The 25,307-nt window shown below is 42.0% G+C and overlaps 1 non-coding gene across 1 annotated transcript; it reads left to right on the top strand.

The window, feature by feature from the left end:
- Window positions 1-1,190: 1,190 nt before the first annotated feature.
- On the top strand, window positions 1,191-1,265 carry Trnat-ugu (transfer RNA threonine (anticodon UGU)). Its single transcript has one exon. It is a non-coding gene; the product is annotated as a tRNA-Thr (tRNA).
- Window positions 1,266-25,307: the final 24,042 nt, after the last annotated feature.

Genomic DNA, 25,307 nt, shown 5'->3' with positions numbered 1-25,307 from the left:
AGACCATGAACGGTCTAAGTAAGTAAAGAAGCGGATGATAAGCTAGCTCTTTATGCAAATAAGTTGGTCAGTTTAAGTTCCGAGACATGTCATGCAGCAGGAACGGAATCTTATAGTTGCTACGATTGGCTAAAGGAAAAGTTTTGCAGAATCACGCGAAATCACTTCTGCAAGTGGCTGAGAATCTCGTAATGAATAAAAATTCTGTACTGAGAATTCCAAGGTGGGAGAGGTGAGATTCCTCCCCCCCCCCCTTCCCCCTTCTCAGAATCCTATCCTTCTTTACCTACAGCAAAAAATAAATAAATAAATAAAACTAGAGAAATTTCTACTGTGAAACTATTTGCATACAAGAGAACGGCCATTAAAATTTAACTCTTCAAAGTTTTAAGCCCTGCCCCGTTCGAAAATTCAATTTCTTTGTAGTTGCATTTTTTAAAGGTGTACTTGTCTAGACTCCTGGAACGGAAAGGTTTTTTTTTTTTAATCCGTGCTTTACAAAAGTTTCTACAGTCCATTGTTTGAAGCAGTGTCACGGCTGCCATGAGCCGCGCGGGGTACCCGCCATGTGTCCAACGCCTTGTCACGGTTCGCGCGGCTCCCCCCGTTGGAGGTTCGAGTCCTCCCTCGGGCATGGTTGTGTGTGTGTGTTGTCCTTAGCATAAGTTACTGTAAGTAGTGTGCAAACATACGGACTGATGGTTCAAATGGCTCTGAGCACTTTGGGACTTAACATCTGAGGTCATCAGTTTCCTAGAACTTAGAACGACTTAAACCTAACTAAATTAAGGACATCACACACACCCATGCTCGAGGCAGGATTTGAACCTGCGACCGTAGCGGTCGCGTGGCTCCCGACTGAAGCGCCTACAACCGCTCGGCCACATCGGCCGGTCTATCATGTATTCTAGAAGAGCTGCACGGTCGTCAGTGGCGCCTGTTCTTTCTAGAACAGTTACTATCTTCATATCTATGGTTAAACGTCACTCAGCCATTGACCTTCGTCTGTGCGAATGCGCACAGGCTACCGGAAATCTTACGGGAATCGTCACCTTAGTGCGAGCCAGTAATGAGTGGATGGACAAATACCTATTAAGTACATTACGTAATCGGATTGTGGGCGGTTCGGGGTGTGAGTCTCACGGGAAGCGTGCGAGGGATAAATTCCTGCAGTCGTGCTGTTCATTTGTGCCCTCGATAGCTCAGATGGATTGAGCGTCTGCCTTGTAAGCAGGAGATCCTGGGTTCGAGTCCCAGTAGCGGCACACTTTTCAGCTGTCCCCATCGAAGTATATCAACAACACCTGTCGGCAGCTGAGGGTTTCAATTAATTATCAGTTGTGTAGGTGATTCGATGAACCCTTTGCCAGGCACTTAAATGTGTTTTGCAGGGTATCCATATAGATGTAGATGATAACTCGTCCCGTGTCGCACGTGCTCAAAAGGATTCATACTGCAGAATGCATGCAAACATACTCACCGAAAATACGGACGAATATCAAGTGCAGGCTGCCGAGTGCTGCATATCCAGCTTAGACAGATCGGCTTTTCCTGCCAAGAAGAACAGGAAGTTGCTGTCTAGGAACAATCAGAGGTAGAGGAAGGGCTGATAAATACTCCTTGAATTGCAGACTAAACGTAAATAACGAAAATACATTTTTGGTAAAAATTGGTCAAAACATAATCGTTTGCCCTCCGTATTGGATTAGCTGTTTTGAATATTGAAAATCTGACTTCAGATTCGTTTTCAGCGACATTAAGAATATATGTGTAACACTCAGTTCATGCAAATCGAAGTAATAATATAACTAAATGTTTTCCCTAAACTTTGAACACTTTTTTTTTTCGAGTAACGATTTTCTCAGAACGGCATGCAGCATAAATTAAAAGTGGTTCGATCTCTTAACTTCTACCTCTGACCCCTAAAAGTAAACACTTTTCTTAGGAACTTATAGCTATAATATGACATTTGTTAATATTAACTAATTTTTGTGTAGGCATAAGGAGTGAAACAAACCCCTCAAAATCGAACTCAAAGTTCGAATTAGCACTGTATCGTTAAATTTAAGGTTGTTTCATTGCGGTTAGGTATGCGCTCCCATTAATTTTATGTATTATCGACTGATGTTATCCATTTTCAAGTTCAGAGAAATAATGTAGTATCAACTGATGTTACCCATTTTTGAATTCAGGTAACATCTGAGGTGCCACACTGCACGCACTCTGCGTACTCCAGTCTCGCAAGCCCTTGATCAAATCATAATTACGGGCGCCATTTTTTATTGAAAATCTAAAATTAAGCTCATAGTATTGTCACTCGTAATTCCCAAACAGATCGTTCGAATGTATTTTCATTGTCTCAAAAAAAATTTCAAATTTACCCTTTTTTGCTCATTTGTATGAGAACCTGGCCGTAACGCCGGAATATAGTCACTAGATTTTTTTTCAGAGACGCTGTACGTTCGCGAGAAGACTTTCGTTCTGCGCGTGTCGAAGGACATTCCTCAGATATTACTGTGTGTGTGCTACTCAGTCGTGCCATTTAAGTGTACATCTTTGCATAGTTTTCCTTTCACGATGTAAACAGTGTTCCGCTCAGTTGCTAACTGGCCAGTGAGTGGTTCCGAAGGTGTCGGATGAGCGGTGCGTTCGGTCTGCTAGGACAACAGCAGACTGGCGTGGTGCGATGGCAGAAGCAGACACTGAGGGAGCTAGCTGCTGGGACGCCAGCGAACAATTTATGCCAAGTAAGACGAAGAGGACTATTCTAAAATTACGAGCCGTCTAAAAAGTGTTTACCATTGGTAAATCTTGCTGTTGAGCCTGACAAAACTGACAGTTTTTCCTAGAGATACAGGAAATCCCCCCACCCCCCTCAATGAATTTTTGGTTGTGATGACAGGCCGATTGGTAGTGTAGCCCGAGATCTAAGTTAGGTTGGAAGGTGGTAATTTGATTGAGAGTTGTTTACGCCAACGATTATGAATGCCGACTAAACGTTGTGCGAGCAGATTGCCCTGTAGCGTAGCCTAGTGTTTCCGTACGCGCCACATTTAACACACTTTCTCTAACTGTGTACAAGTGTCTCACAACAGCCACGATAACTACGTTTCTGGTGGGGGGAGGGTAGAGTCCACTATGTAACTTTCACGGCAAATTTTAGTAACCGCATAAACTAACCGAAATAGAAGCGTCATTTTAACTATATTTCCTTTTGTGGGAAAATAATGGTTCTCCTCTTTTGGCAGCAACTGTAATATGTAGGCGACTTATTAGTTTTTTTTAAACTCTGAATCATGATCTCAATAGACGCAGTGCTTTTTTTACGTTACTTGATTTGTGGTCTATAGTAAACAATGCAACGAATTGGTAAATTCTTTGAAGTTTGACATGTGTTACATAGACGACGTCTGCAATGTTCGTAAGGCCAAGTTTGCATATATTCGGTGTCTGTTTTTTTGGCCATGTACTGTATAATTAAGGGGAGGAGGATTATGTTCAAGGAGCAGTGCATTAGCAGTCTATGGATAAATTGAGAATTTGGATCTAACGAACGGCATGCTCGGGCAGTTCGTGCTATTCTGTTGACCACTGTGTAATTCGGACACAGTGATCATTGCCTCTCCCTAGTAACCAGGGGACTCGGGTGCTAATCCTGGTCTGGCACAAATTTTCAACAGTGCCCATTGACTAAAGTCTGTGCCCATTGTCAGCTAATATCATTGTTTCGGTGTTAAATAGTATTTTGTTCGCGATACGTCGTTTAGCTTTTTCATGGATAACAGCTTTGAAAAGCGTACAGGTTATATTGATATTCGCTCGTCGTTAGTCCAAGGCAACTATAGCGATTTATAAACACAGTTGTAGTTCGTATTAAGCCCACATACGTAATTGTGTCCTGTGTTTCTTTACCAAGAACTACTCCGTAAGTAATTCCCCTGTAGTGGTATTTTGTTATAGTATTTTGTTTAAATATTTATAGACTGCAGGCTTGGATGAAATATGAAACACATATCCGAAGTTCCTGTTGATATTGCAGATACTGTTTCATCCGTACTAGGGGCCAAAACATTTCATCAAATACAGAAGGACACAATTTGTCTCGAGATTTAGCAATTTTTCGTAATAGAGGCCTTGCGTCGATATGTTTTTCTCTAATTCTTGTTTGGATTTAATCTTAAAACACACTAACTCTTCCACCAGTTATTCGATATGTGGTTTCATTCCTTTCGTAGCCTAGAGTTCTTAAACGGTCGATAATATTAATAATTTCCTTTCTCAATTTTATTTTCTGTAAAATCTCCTGCTTATGGTTATTGCTAACATGTTCCATGTTCTCACTTTTATTATTTTTATTTTTCTAGTTTTGTGACTGGTAGCCAAATTTTCTTTGAATCTGGTTTCTAATTCTGAAATAGTAACAGATGAAGGTCAAGAGAAGATTGCGATCTATTTGAGGAGAGTGTCTTGGAGATTTTTTATAATAGACGTACACAGGTCATGGGGATCCTTACCTATATACATTTACTTCGAGTGTGATGTAGCCCATTCTCTTGTCATGATCTCGGCTGTATCGTAGCACATTGTCTCGGTTAGGTTGGAGATTTCTGTTGAGAGTTGCCGAAGTCAACGAAAGTGATTACAAAGTAAAGACTGTGCTAACAGAACGATCTGTAGCGTTGTCCAACACGTTCTTTCTGTCCTTTTAAAGCCTCTTTGAATTGAAAATAACTAAAGCTGCAAGATACAATCACAGAAACTGTGTTACGTAATAGAGTAATCCCAGACTATTGTGGTGTAAGTTGTGTGCATACACCATTTTTTTTTCAATGAGTATACATTATTTTACTCATTTGCTGGGTTTCAGTTTTCCGCGTTTTCTGGCAAAAAACCTTTTCCTGTGAAGGGCCCATTAGCTTGTCGGTTATATTTGTGACATTCTCGACGGTCAGTAATTTCGTGATAGTCCATCCACCGGCGTCATTGTTAACATCGGATATAGATTTAAGTATTAGGAAGGCTAATATGAAGCTAATGCATGAGTAGGTCTAATAATTAATAAAAATAGGAATGTGGGTAAGCTACTACATACAGCATAGTGAACGCATTGTTGTGGCCAAGATAGCCACGAATCCCACGCCTACCAAAGTCGTAAAAGTAGTCCTCAGATGATGAAGAAATTGATGGAATGTGTGATGAGATAAAAGAAATCATTCAGATAGTGATGGGAGATGAAAATTTAATATTAATGGGTGACTGGAATTCGACAGTAGGAAATGGAAGAAAAGGAAACGTAGTAGGTGAATATGGAATGGGGGTAAAAAATTAAAGAGGAAGCCGCCTGGTAGGCTTTTGCCCAGAGCATAACTTAATCATAACTAACACTTGGTTCAAAAATCATGAAAGAAGGTTGTATACGTGGAAGAGAGATACTGCAATATTTCATATAGATTATATAATGGTAAGACAGAGATTTAGGAACCATATTTTAAATTGTATGACATTTCCAGGAGCAAATGTGAACTCTGATCACAATATATTGATTATGAACTGTAGATTAAAACTGAAGAAACTGGAAAAAGGTGGGAATTTAAGGAGATGGGACCTGAAAGAACTGACAGAATCAGAAGTTGTACAGTGTTTCAGGAAGAGCATTAGGGAACGATCTACAGGAATGGGGGAACGTAATACAGTGTGATGGGGGATCTGAGTGGTGTACTGTCAAGGGGGAGGGGGTTCCTCAGGGATCAGTGTTGGGGCCGCTATAGTTCCTTATTTATATAAATGATATGCCCTCAAGTATTACGGGTAACTCTAAAATATTTTTGTTTGCTGATGACACTAGCTTGGTAGTAAAGGATGTTGTGTGCAACATTGACTCCGTTTCAAGTAGTGCAGTACATGACCTCAGTCCATGGCTTGTAGAAAATAAACTAACGTTAAATCACAGTAAGATTCAGTTTTTACAGTTTCTAACACACAATTCAACAAAACCTGACGTTTTAATATCACAGCATGGGCATATGATTAGTGAAACTGAACGGTTCAAATTCCTAGGTGTTCAAATAAATAGTAAGGTGTTGTGGAAAGCCCACGTTCAGGATCTTGTTCAAAGACTTAATACTGCCATTTTCACTATTCGAACGGTACCGAAAGTGAGTGATACTTCGCCAAGTAAATTAGTCTACTTTGCTTATTTCCATTCACTTATGTCGTATGGTATTATGTTTTTGGGTAACTCTTCCCGTTCTAGAAGGATATTTTTGGCTCAGAAACGAGAGGTTCGGGCAAAAAGTGGTGTGAGTTCACGATCCTCTTGTCGACCTCTGTTCAGGGAGTCTGGGTATTTTGACATTGGCCTCTCAATATGTATATTCCTTATTGTCGTTTCTTGTTACCAATGTTAGTTTATTTCCAACAATAAGCAGCTTTCACTCGGTTAATACTCGGCAGAAATCAAACCTCCATTTGGATCGGACTTCCTTAACTCATGTGCAAAAATGTGTGCAGTATACTGCTGCATCAATTTTCAATAAGCTGCCACTCGAATTCAAAAATCTTAGCAGTAATCCACGCGCTTTCAAATCGAAACTGGAGTGTTTCCTCATGGGTCACTCCTTCTATTCTGTCGAGGAGTTAATTGAAAAATTAAGCTGATTCTCATTGTACTGCTGATAGCGTTTGTTTAAACTTATGGACTGATTTTCTCTCAGGTTCATGAACATGTATTTTTATCTGTTATTACTTTTATGTTGTAAGTGCATGTGTCGCCCTAACCGCCGTCTGCTTCACGTCTGCTGTGCAGCGAGCTACCTTAATTTAAGTATTAACTGTATTTTTCTTACTTGTCACTTCTTCTTCCGTGTGTTTTTGCTTTTGCTGCCTCGGAGTGTAGCGGCAGTGGGGAGTCTAGTGCGTCGCATGGTGCACCCCAGGTGTTAGATGCTTCACCCACTGTCCCTGCTGTCGAGACATCTTCGCGGGTACCGGGCGCGGCTGGCCACCCTCTCCCCAAGGGGAGTGGCGGGTTCAGCGGCGTTCGCGGCGCACGAGGCGGAGGGTCAATGTGGAGGCTGGCCGTGTGGTATCGCCCGCTCTGCCTGTGAATGGACATGTGGCTGCTCCTTCAGCAAGGTCCGAGCAGCCACACGGGGGGAGGGGTTTATTAGTTATTGGGAGCTCCAACGTTAGGCTGGTGATGGAGCCCCTTAGGGATATAGCGGAAAGGTCGGGGAAGAAGGCCAGTGTTCACTCTGTGTGCTTGCCGGGGGGTCTCATCCGAGATGTGGAGGGGGCCCTACCGGCGGCGATAGAGAGCACTGGGTGCACCCGACTGCAAATTGTTGCTGATGTCGGCTCCAATGACTCCTGCCGTCTGGGTTCAGAGGTCATCCTCAGTTCGTACAGGCGGTTGGCGGAGTTGGTGAAGGCGGAAAGCCTCGCTCGCGGGGTGGAATCAGAGCTAACTATTTGTAGTATCGTTCCCAGAACCGATCGCGGTTCTCTGGTTTGGATCCGAGTGGAAGGCTTAAACCAGAGGCTCAGACGATTCTTCGGAGAGCTGGGGTGCAAATTTCTCGACCTCCGCAATGGGGTGGAGAAATGTATGGTCCCCCTGAATAGGTCAGCCGTGCACTACACGCCGGAAGCGGCTACGAGGGTAGCGGAGTACGTGTGGAGTGCACATGGGTTTTTTTTTTTTAGGTTAGAGAATTCCCTCCCTAGGCCCGACAAGACGCCTCCTGAGACGCGGTAAGGCAGGAGTAGGCAAAATGCGACAGGGAATAACAATATTAATGTGCTAATAGCAAACTGCAGGAGCGTCTATAGAAAGGTCCCAGAACTGCTCTCATTAATAAACGGTCACAACGCCCATATAGTACTAGGGACAGAAAGTTGGCTGAAACCACATGTAAACAGTAATGAAATCCTAAACTCCGATTAGAATGTATATCGCAGAGAAAGGCTGGACAGTAAAGGGGGATGCGTGTTTATAGCGATAAGAAGTGCAATAGTATCGAAGGAAATTGACGGAGATTCTAATTGTGAAATGATTTGGGTGAAGGTCACGGTTAAAGCAGGCTCAGACATGGTAATTGGATGTCTCTATAGGCCCCCAGGCTCAGCAGCTGTTGTGGCTCAGCACCAGAAGAATAATTTGGAAAATATTTCGAGTAGATTTCCCCACCATGTTATAGTTCTGGGTGGAGATTTTAATTAGCTGGATATAGACTGGGAGACTCAAACGTTCATAACGGGTGGCAGGGACAAAGAATCTAGTGAAATATTTTTAAGTGCTTTATCTGAAAACTACCTTGAGCAGTTAAACAGAGAACCGACTCGTGGCGATAATATATTAGACGTTCTGGTGACAAACAGACCCGAACTATTTGAATCAGTTAATGCAGAACAGGGAATCAGGGATCATAAAGCGGTTACTGCAACGACGATTTCAGCCGTAAATAGAAATATTAAAAAAGGTAATAAGATTTTTCTGTTTAGCAAAAGTGACAAAAAGCAGATTACAGAGTACCTGACGGCTCAACACAAAAGTTTTGTCTCAAGTACAGATAGTGTTGAGGATCAGTGGACAAAGTTCAAAACCATCGTACAATATGCGTTAGATGAGTATGTGCCAAGCAAGATCGTAAGAAATGGAAAAGAGCCACCGTGGTACAACAACCGAGTTAGAAAACTGCTGCGGAAGCAAAGGGAACTTCACAGCAAACATAAACATAGCCAAAGCCTTGCAGACAAACAAAAATTACGCGAAGCGAAATGTAGTCTGAGGAGGGCTATGCGAGAGGCTTTCAGTGAATTCGAAAGTAAAGTTCTATGTACTGAATTGGCAGAAAATCGTAAGAAATTTTGGTCCTATGTCAAAACGGTAGGTGGATCAAAACAAAATGTCCAGACACTCTGTGGCCAAAATGGTACTGAAACAGATGATGACAGACTAAAGGCCGAAATACTAAATGTCTTCTTCCAAAGCTGTTTCACAGAGGAAGACTGCACTGTGCTTCCTTCTCTTGAAGTCGCATAGTTGACAAAATGGTAGATATCGAAATAGACGACAGAGGAATAGAGAAACAATTAAAACCGCTCAAAAGAGGAAAGGCCGCTGGTCCTGATGGGATACCAGTTCGGTTTTACACAGTGTACGCGAAGGAACTTGCCCCCCTTCTTGCAGCGGTGTACCGTAGGTCTCTAGAATAGCGAAGCGTTCCAAAGGATTGGAAAAGGGCACAGGTCATCCCCGTTTTCAATAAGGGACGTCGAACAGATGTGCAGAACTATAGACCTATATCTCTAACGTCGATTAGTTGTAGAATTTTGGAACACGTATTATGTTCGAGTATAATGACTTTTCTGGAGACTAGAAATCTACTCTGTAGGAATCAGCATGGGTTTCGAAAAAGACGGCCGTGTGAAACCCAGCTCGTGCTATTCGTCCAAGAGACTCAGAGGGTCTTAGACGCGGGTTCACAGGTAGATGCCGTGTTTCTTGACTTCCGCAAGGCGTTTGACACAGTACCCCACAGTCGTTTAATTAACAAAGTAGGAGCATACGGACTATCAGATCAGTTGTGTGCTTGGATCGAGGAGTTCCTAGATAACAGAACGCAGCATGTCATTCTCAATGGAGAGAAGTCTTCCGAAGTAAGAGTGATTTCAGGTGTGCCGCACGGGAGTGTCATAGGGCCGTTGCTATTCACAATATTCATAAATGACCTGGTGAGTGACATCGGAAAGTCTCTGAGGCTTTTTGCAGATGATGCTGTGGTGTATCGAGAGGTTGCAATAATGGAAAATTGTACTGATATGCAGGAGGATCTGCAGCGAATTGACGCATGGTGCACGGAATGGCAATTGAATCTCAATGTAGCGAAGTGTAATGTGATGCGAATACATAGAAAGATAGGTCCCTTATCATTTAGCTACAAAATAGCAGGTCAGCAACTGGAAGCAGTTAATTCCATAAATTATCTGGGAGTACGCATTAGGAGTGATTTAAAATGTCGACTGTCAATGATAAGAAAAGTGTTTCTAAAGAAGAAAAATTTGTTAACATCGAGTATAGCTTTAGGTATCAGGAAGTCTTTTCTCCGAGTATTTGTATGGAGTGTAGCCACGTATGGAAGTGAATAATGGACAATAAATAGTTTGAACAAGAAGAGAATAGAAGCTTTCGAAATGTGGTGCTACAGAAGAATGCTGAAGATTAAATGGGTAGATCACATAACTAATGTGGAGGTATTGAATAGGATACTGGAGAAGAGAACTTTGTGGCACAACTTGACTAGAAGATGGGGTCGGATGGTAGGACACGTTCTGAGACATTAAGGAATCACAAATTTAATATTGGAGGGCAACGTGAAGGGTAAAAATCGAGGAGGGAGACCAGGAGATGAATACACTAAGCAGATTCACAAGGATGTAGGTTGCAGTTGGTACTGGGAGATGAAGCTTCCACACGATACAGTAGCATGGAGAGCTACATCAAACCAGTTTGTGGACTGAAGACAACAACAACAACAACAACAACAACAAGGTATTTGTCTCATGTGTAACCTTCAACAGAAGTGGGGCAGACAAGAGGGTTAGATTATATGTACTTTCCATTGAAATTGATCCATAATGGGGAGATACTCAATGGGAAAATAATATGCTAATTTATTATCCACAGACCGCAAATGGACTGATCATGAACGAGGAATGAAAATTTGGTCACACTTCTGATAGTACACGTATTATTTGACACCTCTCTCTCTCTCTCTCTCTCTCTCTCTCTCTCTCTCTCTCTCTCTCTCTCTCTCTCTCTCTCTCTCTCTCTCTCACTCACTCACTCACTCACTCACTCACTCACTCACTCACTCACTCACACACACACACACACACACACACACACACACACACACACTCAATCGCGCGCGCGCGCTTGTTCTACTAAGTAATTCCATTCATTAATGGTGTCGGAAGAGATGGTTAGCAAGAAATCCTTTAGGCTCCTCGTAAACTGAAATCTGTCAGTAGTAAAGCTTTTTATGGCTGCCGGCAAGTTATTGAAAACATCGTTCTCCTTAATGATGGAGACTTTCTTGCACCAAAGTAATTAACTTACCAATTTTTGTGGAGATTATTCACTTCTAGTTATGACTTCATGAAATGAGCTGTTGATTTGAAAATATTCATTTGTTTTTAAACACAATATTCACGGGGAGACCGTATCTTCCATCTCCACCATGTTAACTGATCTATTTATATGACCCTTATCCTAAGTTGTGTTATATTAACGGTAAAACACAAAACATTTCTTACATGCATTTCCACTATTTTCCAACAAGCTGACAATTTTTCATGAATAATATATTAATAGTGAAATTTTTAGAAAAATTTTGAAAGACAGGTTTTGCGGGCAAATTTCAAAAATTAAAAGACCATAGTGTTCATTATAATACAATTTCTCCATGGTTTTTAATTCCTACTCCGAAGTTTTCTTTTGTTTCCTTTACTGCTTGCTCAGCAAACAGATTGAATAACATCGGGGATAGGCTACAACCCTGTCTCACTCTCTTCCCAACCACTGCTTCCCTTTCATATCCCTCGACTCTTCATGCCCTCGAGTAAGAAAACTGGTCGTTAGAATTCCATGGTTCTGGGATAAATGGTTTGAGAGGAAAGGTACATTTAGTTAGAAAAGTTACGGAAAATTTAAAGTTGTATTGCACTTACCGTCGTACATGCACTCATTTAAATTCATAGTTTCTTTCACTTTCCAATAGTACGCATGCTGTACATAAACATAACATTTGTTTCATGATATTTACTTTTTTATTTCTTGCAAGTCTTCTAGAACTTCTTTCGAAAACTTTGTGGGTAGATCTTGGCATTTGTTTTGTTCAGAAACGTTATTACTCTAGCAAACAACTGACTACGAGACAAGAAAAAATGTATTCAATAGGTGAAAGCTCAAAGCTACGGGTAAAATGTCCCTAGGCTTATCATCTCAAAGAAGAGATGGCACAGAGAAACAAGTGGGCATGTCTTACATAGCAAGCTGCCATTTAAACCGACATTTAGAACCTTCAAATACGGATTTGGACTAAAATACTTTCATATTCACACTAAGTGTAAATAAAACTGGTACAATCACCAATAAACAAAATTATTTTCATTGTTTTCGGGGTTCCTTTTGCCTTTCGGAATAAATATATTGCGAATCAGTAGTTAACATGCCTGGTTCCCCAAACAGGAGACGACTAGAAACTTCCGAAATGTGGTGGTGTAGAAGAATGCTAAAAAAGTTTTGATCGAATAGCTGATGGGGAGATACGAAATCAGATTAGGGAGCAGAGAAATTAATGGCACAAATTGACAAAAAGAAGCGATCGTGGATAAATGTCATATTTCGATTCCACCCATCCGCTGTGACCCACGACGTTCTGCATGACGTTGATTAGTTGCATTTCGAAGGATACCAGTGGCCTTATTAAATGTTAACTGCGATTGCCTTCGTGTCTAGAGCAATTTATAATGTTCGTTAACTATGATTTTTTTCGGAATATATCGTGATGAACTCTGGGAGGAACCACAGAACACAGCTTAAATTGTCGTTGAAGAAACGAGTAGTGATTGTATTTTTATCTTTCTTATCCGACACGTTGGGGAATCCAAGGTATAATGGGGTACACAGTTGAACACTTTGATTAAATGTACAAAATTGATAAATAAGAGAGTTACAAATTTTTATATGAACACATTATGATGTATTAATCACAAAAATACAAGAACATTGCCATAAAATAAAACAACAATATTTTCTCACTCAAAAACAGAAATTTATATCATTTGCACGCGGCAGAATGGGGTGGTAAATACAAGTGATTACAAAAACGTATAAAATTATCGGAAATGCAGAAAATATTGGCTTGCTCGTTATTTTTTTTAGTTTAAAGTGAGTATTAATGTCAAACTACAGTTTTCATGTATCGTATCCTTTTCTTGAGGCTGTTTACAAAATTCACACACGGGGAGACACTCATCATCTTCGCTATCTATTCCTGCACAAGAATCGTGTGTCAGTTTTTTGCAGGTGGAACAAGCGACCCAACTTCCAACTGATTTTGAATATAACCCACCACAATATACACATTGACAGTCAGAACTTTCCTCATAATCACTCTCGTTAGTATTGTATTCTCTCTCCTTTTTTCCATTTACCTTCAGAATCTTTCTCTCTTTTTTGAGTTCTTAATTTTATTCTCTTTCGCAGAAAGTTTTCTGTTTGCTCTTTCTTCTTTGTCAATGTTCTTTTTTCTATTTCTCCCATTAATGACTTTTAACTCTTTTTTTGTACGGCGAATCAGTTAAAACAACGTTGTTCCCCCTTTTCAGTCTCGCTCTTTTCTTGCTTTCGTTAACTTTTGACAAGAAAATCAGAATCTCAGGTGAAATATGAAATGAGGAGGTTGTGTTGTCAGTTGTCATCCAAGAGCACCCAAGATTAGAACAATTAGCCCCAATAACTTTGTTATTCTTAGGCGGCAGTTCATTGTAACAATTCGCTGAAACCTCGTCCCCTTGATTATCCAGCCCGTTTGAGTCGTCTTTTTCAGCTGGTGTGCTAGGTGAAGGCAATTCCAATTTTTCAGATATAATAACCTCTTTATCTGACGGCCTATCACGTCCGCTGTCAGTTGTGTGTGCCGGGAGGAAGTGTGCGTCGTGAATATGGATGGGTCCGTGGGCCATATTGCAGTAGCTTCGAAACCTTTAATAGCGGTTTTCATTGTTGCGCTTTAGACGAAAGCTGAACCAAAAAGCGTTGAAATTTGAAAGATAGTTACGACTTTCGCTGCATGGTTCCGTAGCCATTTTCGAAGCTGATCACTATAACGAGGATTTATAAAACAAACATCAAGCGGCTGAAGTCTGTGAGAGCAATGTGGTGGTAAAGAAACGCCACTCTCCCTCGCGTAGTCCATAACGTCAATGTTCGTGGTATGTGCTGAGTGGCCATCTGATATAAGGAGAACTGGGACCTGCTTTGATGCCTTAGAAAATACCACTAATTGTGGAAACCATACAAAGAAGGACTCTGTGGCCATACATGCTGTGCTGTGGACCTCAGCGCAACCTCCTGCTGCCTGTCCTAACTCAAATTCTTTCTGCTTCTTCTTTCGTGGAAAAATAATCGTAGGAGGAATGTCAGCTCCGCTTGCTGACGTACTAATGAGGCTGGTTGCAATTTCGCCCCTTTCTGCAGATGTTAACGATCGCACTGGACGGTTCCCTTTGCAAGCTGCGATGTTCGATTAGTTTTTAGCATTAACCGAGACGCCTGTTCCATCACAATTAGTTATTTGAGAAGTCATTAGTTTGTGATTGTCAGTTACATCTGTAAGCAACGAAAAAAACCTATCGACAGCTACTTTATTAAAATCCATGATTCTTATACCAGATGTTGCTTCGGGCTTGCGAACAAACCCGCATTTGCTTCTTCATTGTTTCATGATGTAATAAAGATTTCGATTTGTTTTGCTCGAAATTTTCGAAAAGGTATCTGTGAAACGTGCAAAAATTGAAATGGCAAAACTGTGCACCTGCCGAAATACGAGTGCGTATACTCATTTGAAAAAATGTTCCTAAACTGCTTCTGATACGCTAGAGGTTACCTCACAGTAAACAGCAATTGTAGTTGACCATTTGCCTGCACCGTATAAAGTACGGCCAATAAAATATTTTTGTAGGGAGGACACATCATCTCATCCTAAATGGAGAGTTCATCTATACGTGTAAAAGTAACCACTTGTGCCAGAGGGAAGCGTGTTGGGAGCCTTACTGTTCATGTTGTATATTAACATTACAGATAATATAAGAAAGCTCACATATTTCGAAAATGATGCCGATATCGACATTGAGGTAACAAAGGTCGTGTGAAGCGATATGCACATACAGGGGATAGTAAAAATGTGACCACCTATACTTGCATCTACATGGATACTCTGCAAATCACATTTAAGTGCCTGGCAGGTTGTTCATCGAACCACCTTCACAAGTCTCTATTATTCCAATCTCGCATAGCACCCGGAAAGAATGATCACCTGTGTCTTTCCATACGAGCTCTGACTTCCCTTATTTTATCGTTGTGGTCGTTTCTCCCTACGTAGGTCGGTGTCAACAAAATATTTTCGCATTCGGAGGAAAAAGTTGGTGATTGGAATTTCGTGAGAAGATTCCGTCGCAAAGAAAAACGCTTTTCTTTTAATGATGTCCAGCCAAAATCCAGTATCATTTGTGTGACACACTCTCTCATATTTCGCGATAATAGGAGGACGTGCTGCCTTTCTTTGGACTTTTTCGATCTACTCCGTCAGTCCGATCTTTTAAGGATCCCACATTTCCCAGCAGTATTCTAAAAGAGGACGGACAAGCGTAGTGTAGGCAGTGTCCTTTGTAGGTCTGTTACGTTTTCTAAGTGTTGTGCCAATAAAACGCAGTCTTCGGTTAGCCTTAACCGCAACATTTTCTATGTGTTCTTTCCAATTTAAGTTGTTCGTTATTGTATAATAATAATGGCGTGTGACGAGGGCCTCCCATCGGGTAGATCGTTCGCCTGGTGCAAGTCTTTCGATTTGACGCCACTTCGGCGACTTGCGCGTCGATGGGGATGAAATGATGATTAGTACAACACAACACCCAGTCCCTGAGCGGAGAAAATCTCCGACCCAGCCGGGAATCTAACCCGGTCTTTTAGGATTGACAGTCTGTCGTGCTGACCACTCAGCTACCGCGGGCGGACGTTAGTTATTGTAACACCTAGTTAGTTAGTTGACTTTACGGCTTTTAGATTAGACTACAACTTCTCTGATAGTGATTCGTCCATTCTGCTTCACCAGCAATATTGCGGGATCAGTAACGACCTGATTTGCAGATATTGCGGGCGTACCTTAACTGGCTTCTGTCTTCATTGATTAGCGGCTACCTTTGAAATGGTTGTACCACTCCTTTAGCCCTGCAGTACCCATTACTTTGTCCACAAACACACGATGGTTTCAACTTGAGAATCGCCAAGCTTGGAGCCAAATGTGATGTAAAGACGTCATTTTGCTCAGAATACTAAATTCAACGTGTACGACTTGCAAGTGTTCCGAAGTAGTGGAGAAAATCAGGTATGTGTGCTAAATATGCCTGAAAACATGAGCCCATGCGCGCCCTGATACCATTGTTGATTTCAACAATTAAAAAAGGTCGGATATTTTTTGAACAGCTCATGTATATAAGCCATCGCCAGTGATGTCGAAAGAGCAAGATACCCCTAACTACGCCAGTTGTATAGGTAGTTCGAATGGAGCGGTCTATTGTCTGACGTATCTCCATAACAGCTCCGAACCGAATACCCCAAAGTTCGACAAATGGTTCAAAAGGCTCTGAGCACTATGGGTCTTAACATCTATGGTCATCAGTCCCCTAGAACTTAGAACTACTTAAACCTAACTAACCTAAGGACATCACAAAACACCCAGCCATCACGAGGCAGACAAAATCCCTGACCCCGCCGTGAATCGAACCCGGGAACCCAGACGCGGAAAGCGAGAATGCTACCTTCACGTCAGGAATCAAGCTGAGCTCAGAAGGGCGCAATTCCGGGGCTGTCTCAGGCCGATACTGATCTTCGGCCTGACGTGGCTGCTTGTCCTGTTCCAGGGGTTGCCCCTCAGTCTGCAAGATCCGAGCAGTCGCAGAGGGTGGTCTTACTGGTAGTTGGGAGCTCCAACGTCAGGCGCGTAATGGGGCCCCTTAGGGATATGGCAGCAAGAGAGGGGAAGAAAACCAATGTGCAATCCCTGTGCATACCGGGGTGAGTCATTCCAGATGTGGAAAGGGTCCTTCCGGATGCCATGAAGGGTACAGGTTGCACCCATTTGCAGGTGGTCGCTCATGTCGACACCAATGATGTGTGTCGCTATGGATCGGAGGAAACCCTTCCTGGCTATCTGATTTGGTGAAGACTGCCAGTCTCGCTAGCCGGATGAAAGCAGAGCTCACCGCTCACCATCTGCAGCATCGTCGACAGGACAGACTGCAGGCCTTTGGTAAAGAGCTGAGTAAAGGGTCTGAATCAGAGACTGAGATTGTTCTGTGACCGTGTGGGCTGCAGATTCCTCGACTTAAGCCATAGGGTGGTGGGGTTTCGGGTTCCGCTGGATAGGTCAGGAGTCCACTACACGCAACAAGCGGCTACACGGGTAGCAGGGGTTGTGTGGCGTGAGCTGGGCGGTTTTTTAGGTTAGATGGCATTGGGCAAGTACAAAAAGGGCGGCAGCCTCAACGAGTTCGGGGCAAAGCAGGACATGAGGGGACCAAGCAGCAATCGGTATTGTAATGGTAAACTGTCGAAGCTGCGTTGGTAAAGTACCGGAACTTCAAGCGCTGATAGAAAGTACCGAAGCTGAAATCGTTATAGGTACAGAATGCTGGCTGAAACCAGAGAGAAATTCTGCCGAAATTTTTACAAAGGTACAGACAGATATAAAGGATAGATTGCATGCAACCGGTGGTGGAGAGTTAGTCGCTCTTAGTAGAAGTTTATCCTGTAGTGAAGTAGAAGTGGATAGTTCCTGTGAATTATTATGGGTGGAGGTTACACGCAACAGCCGAGCTAGGTTAATAATTGGCTCCTTTTACCGACCTCCCGACCCAGCAGCATTAGTGGCAGAACAACTGAGAGAAAATTTGGAATACATTTCTCATCAATTTTCTCAGCATGTTATAGTCTTAGGTAGAGATTTCAATTTACCAGATATAGACTGGGACACTCAGATGTTTAGGATGGGTCGTAGGGACAGAGCGTCGAGTGACATTATACTGAGTGCGCTATCCGAAAATTACCTCATGCAATTAAACAGAGAACCGACTCGTGGAGATGACATCTAGGACCTACTGATAACAAACAGACCCAAACTTTTCGACTCTGTATGTGCAGAACAGGGATTAGTGATCATAAGGCTGTTGCAACATCCCTGAATATGGAAGTTAATAGGAATATAAAAAGAGGGAGGAAGGCTTACGTGTTTAGCAAGGGTAATAGAAGGCAGATTTCAGTCTACCTAACAGATCAAAACGAAAATTTCTGTTCTGACACTGACAATGTTGAGTATTTTTGGAAAAAGTTCAAGGCAATCGTAAAATGGGTTTTAGACAGGTACGTGTAGAGTAAAACTGTGAGGGACGGGATAAACCCACCGTGGTTCAACAACAAAGTTAGGAAACTACTGCGAAAGCAAAGACAGCTTCACTCCAAGTATAAACGCAGCCAAAACCTCTCAGACAAACAGAAGCTAAACGATGTCAAAGTTAGCGTAAGGAGGGCTATGCGTGAAGCGTTCAGTGAATTCGAAAGTAAAATTCTATGTACCGACTTGACAGAATATCCTAGAAAGTTCTGGTCTCAATTTAAATCAGTAAGTGGTTGGAAACAGCATGTCCAGACACTCCGGGGTGATGATGGCATTGAAACAGAGGATGACAGGCGTAAAGCTGAAATAGTAAACACCTTTTTCCAAAGATGTTTCATAGAGGAAGACCGCACTGCAGTTCCTTCTCTAAATCCTAGCACAAACGAGAAAATGGCTGACATCGAAATAAGTGTCCAAGGAGTAGAAAAGCAACTGGAATCACTCAACAGAGGAAAGTCCACTGGACCTGACGGGGTACCAATTCGATTCTACACAGTACGCGAAAGCACTTGCCCTCCCTTTTAACAGCCGTGTACCGCAAGTCTCTAGGGGAACGGAAGGCTCCAAATGATTGGAAAAGAGCACAGGTAGTCCGAGTCTTCAAGAAGGGTCGTAGAGCAGATGCGCAAAACTATAGACCTATATCTCTGACGTCGATCTGTTGTAGAATTTTAGAACATGTTTTTTGCTCGAGTATCATGTCGTTTTTGGAAACCCAGAATCTACTCTGTAGGAATCAACATGGATTCCGGAAACATCCATCGTGTGAGACCCAACTCACTTTATTTGTTCATGAGACCCAGAAAATATTAGATACAGGCTCCCAGGTAGATGCTATTTTTCTCGACTTCCGGAAGGCGTTCGATACAGTTCCGCACTGTCGCCTGATAAATAAAGTAAGAGCCCACGGAATATCAGACCAGCTCTGTGGCTGGATTGAAGAGTTTTAACAAACAGAACACAGCATGTTGTTATCACTGGAGAGACGTCTACAGACGTTAAAATAATATCTGGCGTGCCACAGGGGAGTGTTATGGGACCATTACTTTTCACAATATATATATAAATGAGGTAGTAGATAGTGTCGGAATTCCATGCGGTTTTTCGCGGATGATTCTGTAGCATACACAGAAGTTGCAGCATTAGAAAATTGTAGCGAAATGCCGGAAGATCTGCAGCGAATAGGCCCTTGGTGCAGGGAGTGGAAACTGACCCTTAACATATACAAATGTAATGTATTGCGAATACATAGAAAGAAGGATCCTTTATTGTATGATTATATGATAGCGGATCAAACACTGGTAGCAGTTACTCCTGTAAAATATCTCGGAGTATGCGTGCGGATCGATTTGAAATGGAATGATCATATAAAATTAACTGTTGGTAAGGCGCGTACCAGGTTGAGATCCATTGGGAGAGTCCTTAGAAACTGTAGTTCATCAACAAAGGAGGTGGCTTACAAAACACTCGTTCGACCTATACTTGAGTATTGCTCATCAGTGTGGGATCCCTACCAGATCGGGTTTGCGGAGGAGATAGAGAAGATTCAAAGAAGAGCGGCTCGTTTCGTCACAGGGTTATTTGGTAACCGTGATAGCGTTACGGAGATGTTTGACAAACTCAAGTGCCAGACTCTGCAAGAGAGCCGCTCTTCATCGCGGTGTAGCTTGCTCGCCAGATTTCGAGAGGGTGCGTTTCTGGATGAGGTATCGAATATATTGCTTCCCCTTACTTATACCTCCCGAGGAGATCACGAATGTAAAATTAGAGAGAGGCTTTCAGATAGTCTTTCCTCCCGCGAACCATACGCGACTGGAACAGGAAAGGGAGGTAATGACAGTGGCACGTAAAGTGCCCTCCGCCACACACCGTTGGGTGGCTTGCGGAGTATAAATATAGATGTAGATGAGTGTGGTGCGTGATGCGGCGCTCCCCATCCCTATATACCGATCAAATCAGTCACGACTTGAACCGAGCGTGCCCGAGCATTGTCCTACAAAATGATGGCCGCCTCCTGCAGAAACCGATGCTGCTTCTTTCTCTCAGTTGCTTTCCAACTTTGTAACACAGTCTGTTTCGTTTTAGAGTCCAAACCGCTTAACAGATATTGTTCAAATTTGTCATGGAGACAGTTTGAACCCTTAGAAAGAACGAGCCCACTTTAAAAAGCAAGAATTTTTTTTTTGCATCAGTGAACGTAAACTACATTAAAACTTACTTATTTTGGTTGTATAACTTAAGAATTCTATAATGTATAAGTACTTCAGTAGTCGCCGCGCGGGATAGTCTCTCAAACGAAATTGCTCCCACGTCCGAGGCCTTTCAATATCACGTCTTCCATTCCGCTTGTAGTTCAGAAAATTTTGGGGAAGTCTGGGACGTAGCATTCTCACCAGTCTTCACGATATTTTTGAATTTTTTAGTTTCTGTTGAAAATACTTAATTTTTCTCTAGTATCTTCATTCCTAATCATTTCTTGTTGTGCAGCTCTTCGAATTTCTTAGGAACCTCATCTCTGCCGTGTGATTTTTTTTTGCTTTTTTTTTAACCATGTTTTCGCTTTCATAGCATAATACAGGAACCGGGACCACGTTATAGAATTTCGGAACAATCTTTTTGTACTTTATTGCCCAATATTCAGATAATAGTGTCACAGACAGCTTAGAATTTGTGTAATTTATTTTAAGTATCAGAGTAAAAATCAGATCTTACAGCGTAGCCTAAGTGAAAGATTAAGAGACCAGTTCTAAAGCAGGATTATCCAAAACTAGTTTTAAAATGACTGAGTATTTTCCTCGGAGTGCACTTATTTTCGTTTTATTACTAGAAATTTTAAAGTTGTATTCATTGCATATTTCGTTCAGGTGGTATATAGATCTTTGGAGGTCATTTCGTGAACGTGAATCATGTCATCTACAAACAGAAGCACAATCAGGTATTTCTCATTCGTTATCCCAAATCCTTTGTCTTGTCATAGTTCCTGCTTTCATTTATGAAGAACGAAGTCAATGTAAATACTAAAAATGCTGACTTAATCTGCTCATTTAAATGTATACCGAACGAGCTGCCGCAGTGGTTATTACATGGTATGATGATGATGATGATGATTGGTTTTTGGGGCGCTTAACTGCACGGTTATCAGTGCCTGTACAAAGCTCCAACCTTTACACAGTCCAGTTTCGCCACCTTCACGGATGATGATGAAATGATGACACCACAGACACCTACTTCCCGGGCGGAGAAAGCAACCCAGCCGTGAATCGAACCCGGAATCCCATCACCAACAACGCTAGCTTCTACACGACGAGCTGTCAACTAGTACACTAGACTCGCATTCGGGAGGATGACGTTTAAATCCGCATCCGGCCATCCTGATACGTTTTCCGTAACTTTCCTGAATCGCTCCAAGTAAATGCTGGGATGGTTCCTTTGAAAGGGAACGGCGGACTTCTTTTACCCTTCCCTGACGCAGTGCCAACTCCTGCTCCGTCTCTAATGACCTCGACATCGATAGCACATTAAATGCAATCCTCCTTCCGTCCTTCATTTAAAGGCATAGGTTTACGCAATAAGTCGGGCGTTAAAAGTTAAAAACTGCGTACTCGACTAAGGCAGCATAATTTCATGGCGCGCAAATTATCGAGACTATATTCACCGAGCATTTGTGAAAGGCAGCGCGTGGCGACTTCCAACAAACTTCACACATAATTTCGAAACTTGGCGCAACTTTTTTTCCCCTCTGACATCCCTGACATAATGATGAAAGGAAAAAGACTTTTATCACTTCTACATTTTCGCTGATCGTGCAGTAAGGTGTCAGCATCAGGCTTGATGTTTCACTTTATTACTTCTTTACTACTCACTTTATTCGCAACACATTTGTCAGACAGTATCCACAAACGTCGCCGAATGTACCTGAAAATTATAGAATTGTACAACACCTAGTTCAGTACATAAATATTGAGACGTTTTCGAAAAACTAGCTTCTCTTACAACTGAGCGTCTTCAACTACAAAGGGTTATGTTTCTTCAGGTCAAGTTTTTAACACATTAACTGATACGGAATGTGAACGAACTTCTGAAGGTGTTTTACAAATGGGACTTCCAGTTTTCAGACAGCAATTTGGAGGGGAGAAGGGGGCCGTGGTTACGCGGTCTATTTGGAACTTCAGTGTTTTCGCAAATGATGCTGTTGCCTGTAATAAAGTTCTGTTTGAAAGAAGTCACGCCTTCATAAGATTTCAGTGTAGTGCAAAGCATGACAACTTAGTTTAAATGTTCCCGAAATGTAAAATTGTTCGGTTCACAAAACGATATAACCTTATCCTACGAGTATAGTGCAGCGAGTCAAATTCGCTATCGCTCAACCCACATGAATACCTGGGTGTAAAAATTTCTAGAGATTTGAAATGGAACCGTCACATAGTCGCAGTCTTAGGGAAATACGGTGGATGTCTGCAATTCGTTGGTAGAATTCTAGGAAAATACAATCAGTGTACAAAAGAAATTGCTTACAAATCACGCTTGCGACCCATCCCCGAATATTGCTCGAGATTCTTGGATCCTAATCAGATACAACTGCCCGGCGATACTGAATGTATACAGAGAAGGGCGGCACGAATGGTCACAGGTTTTTTGACCCGTTGGAGAATGTCACACAGTTTCTGATCAAATTGAACAGGCAGGCGCTTGGAAAGAAACGTAAAATATCCAGAGAAAGTCTACTTGGAATATTTCCGGAGGAATCCTTAACTGTTGAATATAGGCGAATGGTAGTCAATGGAGGGAATGACTGCGAATGATCGTTCGATTTGCGTTCTCTTCCGTAGGCTGCGATGCAAACCAATCCTGGTCATATTCCCGGTGTGAGATGTAGTTGGCAGCTCTGTAAATGCTGACCGGTGAGTCGCTTAAAGCCCAGGTGAAATTAATCTCGGAGGGACACATCACGCTCTCAACCGACTAAGCTTGTCCCCTAAGGATCGCCTAGAGCCTGTGACTAGTGCATTGAATGTAAATACGGAAAACTGCAAAAACTCACTTTTTCAACTATTTGTAATTCCATTAACTAGTTTTGTAACCTTTACAGACTCATCTTCAAATGTGGCACACAGAATTTCCGTCTCTCTGGCGTGGAGACAGAGCGACAGTTACATGGCGACATGTGTCGGAAAACCAGTTATTCCACTTACTGACTAACGGACAGTTCATGGTAGACACAGACTATCCCGTGGAAGAGTAAAGTATCTCGAGGAGACCTAATTAGAAAGTTTCTAGAACTGACGTTACATGATGAAAGTAGGAATGGAATATACTGAAACCGCCTACGTATTGTAGGAAGCGTGAAGACCAGAAGAGACTAAGCACAGCACGCACAGAGGCTTTTAAGCAGCCACGGTTCGCACGCTCCATACGTCAGTGGAGTGGGAATAAGTCCTAATAACTGGTATACTGGCAAGTTCCATCTGTCACGCAATTCACGGTCGTTTATAGACTACAAATTATAAGCTGCCTATGTTTTGTTTAAATTTGGATTACAAGAAAATGGGCGTTTTGCAAAATGTCCTACATAAGTCTCCTCTTCATCAACACCACCACCATGAGTGTTCTGCCCTAGGGCAGGTCTTCACATGTAGTTCTCCATGCAGTCCCATCATTTGTTACCCTCTTGTTTTCTCACAACTATTTTCTGTTCTTACGCTGTCCACCACCTGGTATGTTCTGCGTCTTCTTCTTCTTCTTCTCCTTCTTCTTCTTCTTGCATTCACCATTTCCTTCATACCATCAATAAACAATCTCTTCTCATTCAGTGTCCATGCCAATTGTGTTTGCTCATCCTGCTACCTTTAAAATTTCTCTCTGTTCTCCCAATCAACACCACCTCATTTCTCACTGTGCCTGCCTATTTTATCCCCTATCAACGCACCCACATAAAAGCCTCCTGTTATGAAACGTCTCGTTGGCAATTGCTATACGTATTTTCACCTCCTTATTACTTCCAATGTCGTCCATAATAGCACGTCGCAGTTATCTAAAAACACTAAATTGTTGTGTATCTTCCTGCCTAACATTATAGTTGTTCTTGCTTTTCTTGCACCTATCACCGGACATTTTGCGTTTTTCTTATTATTTCTCATTCCAATTTACTCACGTCTCTTGTTCAATTCTTTTAACATTTCAGTCATACTTTCGCTCTCTGCCAATAACACCACATGATCCGCGAGTCTAATACATTCTGCTCTCCTAACAACAACCCGCTCCCGTCTATGTCGTTTCAAACGTTTTTGAATGACATGCTCCAAATATATTTACACACTAAGGAGAATAAACGTATCCCGGAGGACTTACCCCAGCGCGATGGAAATCGATACACGTGATGTTCATTCATGCCCAATAGTATCCGAACGACCTGAATTGAATTTCGCCTGATTCACATGCAACCCACATAGCGCAACTGTCTAGCAGGTCTCCTTATCGCTCCTTGGTACAGTCGTTTGACTATTGAAAGTGGTTCCAACAAGTCACCACGAGAAAAAACTGTTCTGTATTGCAATAACTCAAGATGCAAAGTAATACCACGATACTACAAATATCACGGAACACCTTATCACAGATAAGACTGCCCTTAAGGCTTGTAGCTCACATTTATTACAATAAATGACATACCTGACATTTTACCACTCTCATTATTACGTCAGATAGGTAATGCACGTGGTAAATTCGTCGTATTCATGATTTACTCTTCAAAGTAACATACCGTACTTATTATTTAACACAAAATAAGATTAAAAATTAAAGATATTCACGAGCAGCTAATTGAGAATGTTTATGAACTTCAAATGACACGACGAACCGTCTCGTTCTGCATATGGATGCAAACTCAGGTCATGCAGACTAAGCAATGATTTCGTGCCTGACGGATACTGACTGTCACTCCTGATTAGGCATACAGAGAGTGATATACCTCGATTTTAGACAGAGCCAGTTTGCAAATTCCAACTTTAAATTACATATCGCAAGTATTTTTGCCGGACGCGAATTCCTACCCAGCACCTATTGTCCCTGTTA

This window comes from Schistocerca gregaria, unplaced genomic scaffold (assembly GCF_023897955.1).
Source record: "Schistocerca gregaria isolate iqSchGreg1 unplaced genomic scaffold, iqSchGreg1.2 ptg000213l, whole genome shotgun sequence".
In the NCBI taxonomy this organism is placed as follows: domain Eukaryota; kingdom Metazoa; phylum Arthropoda; class Insecta; order Orthoptera; family Acrididae; genus Schistocerca; species Schistocerca gregaria.
This window is presented reverse-complemented; position numbering and strand designations above follow the sequence as displayed.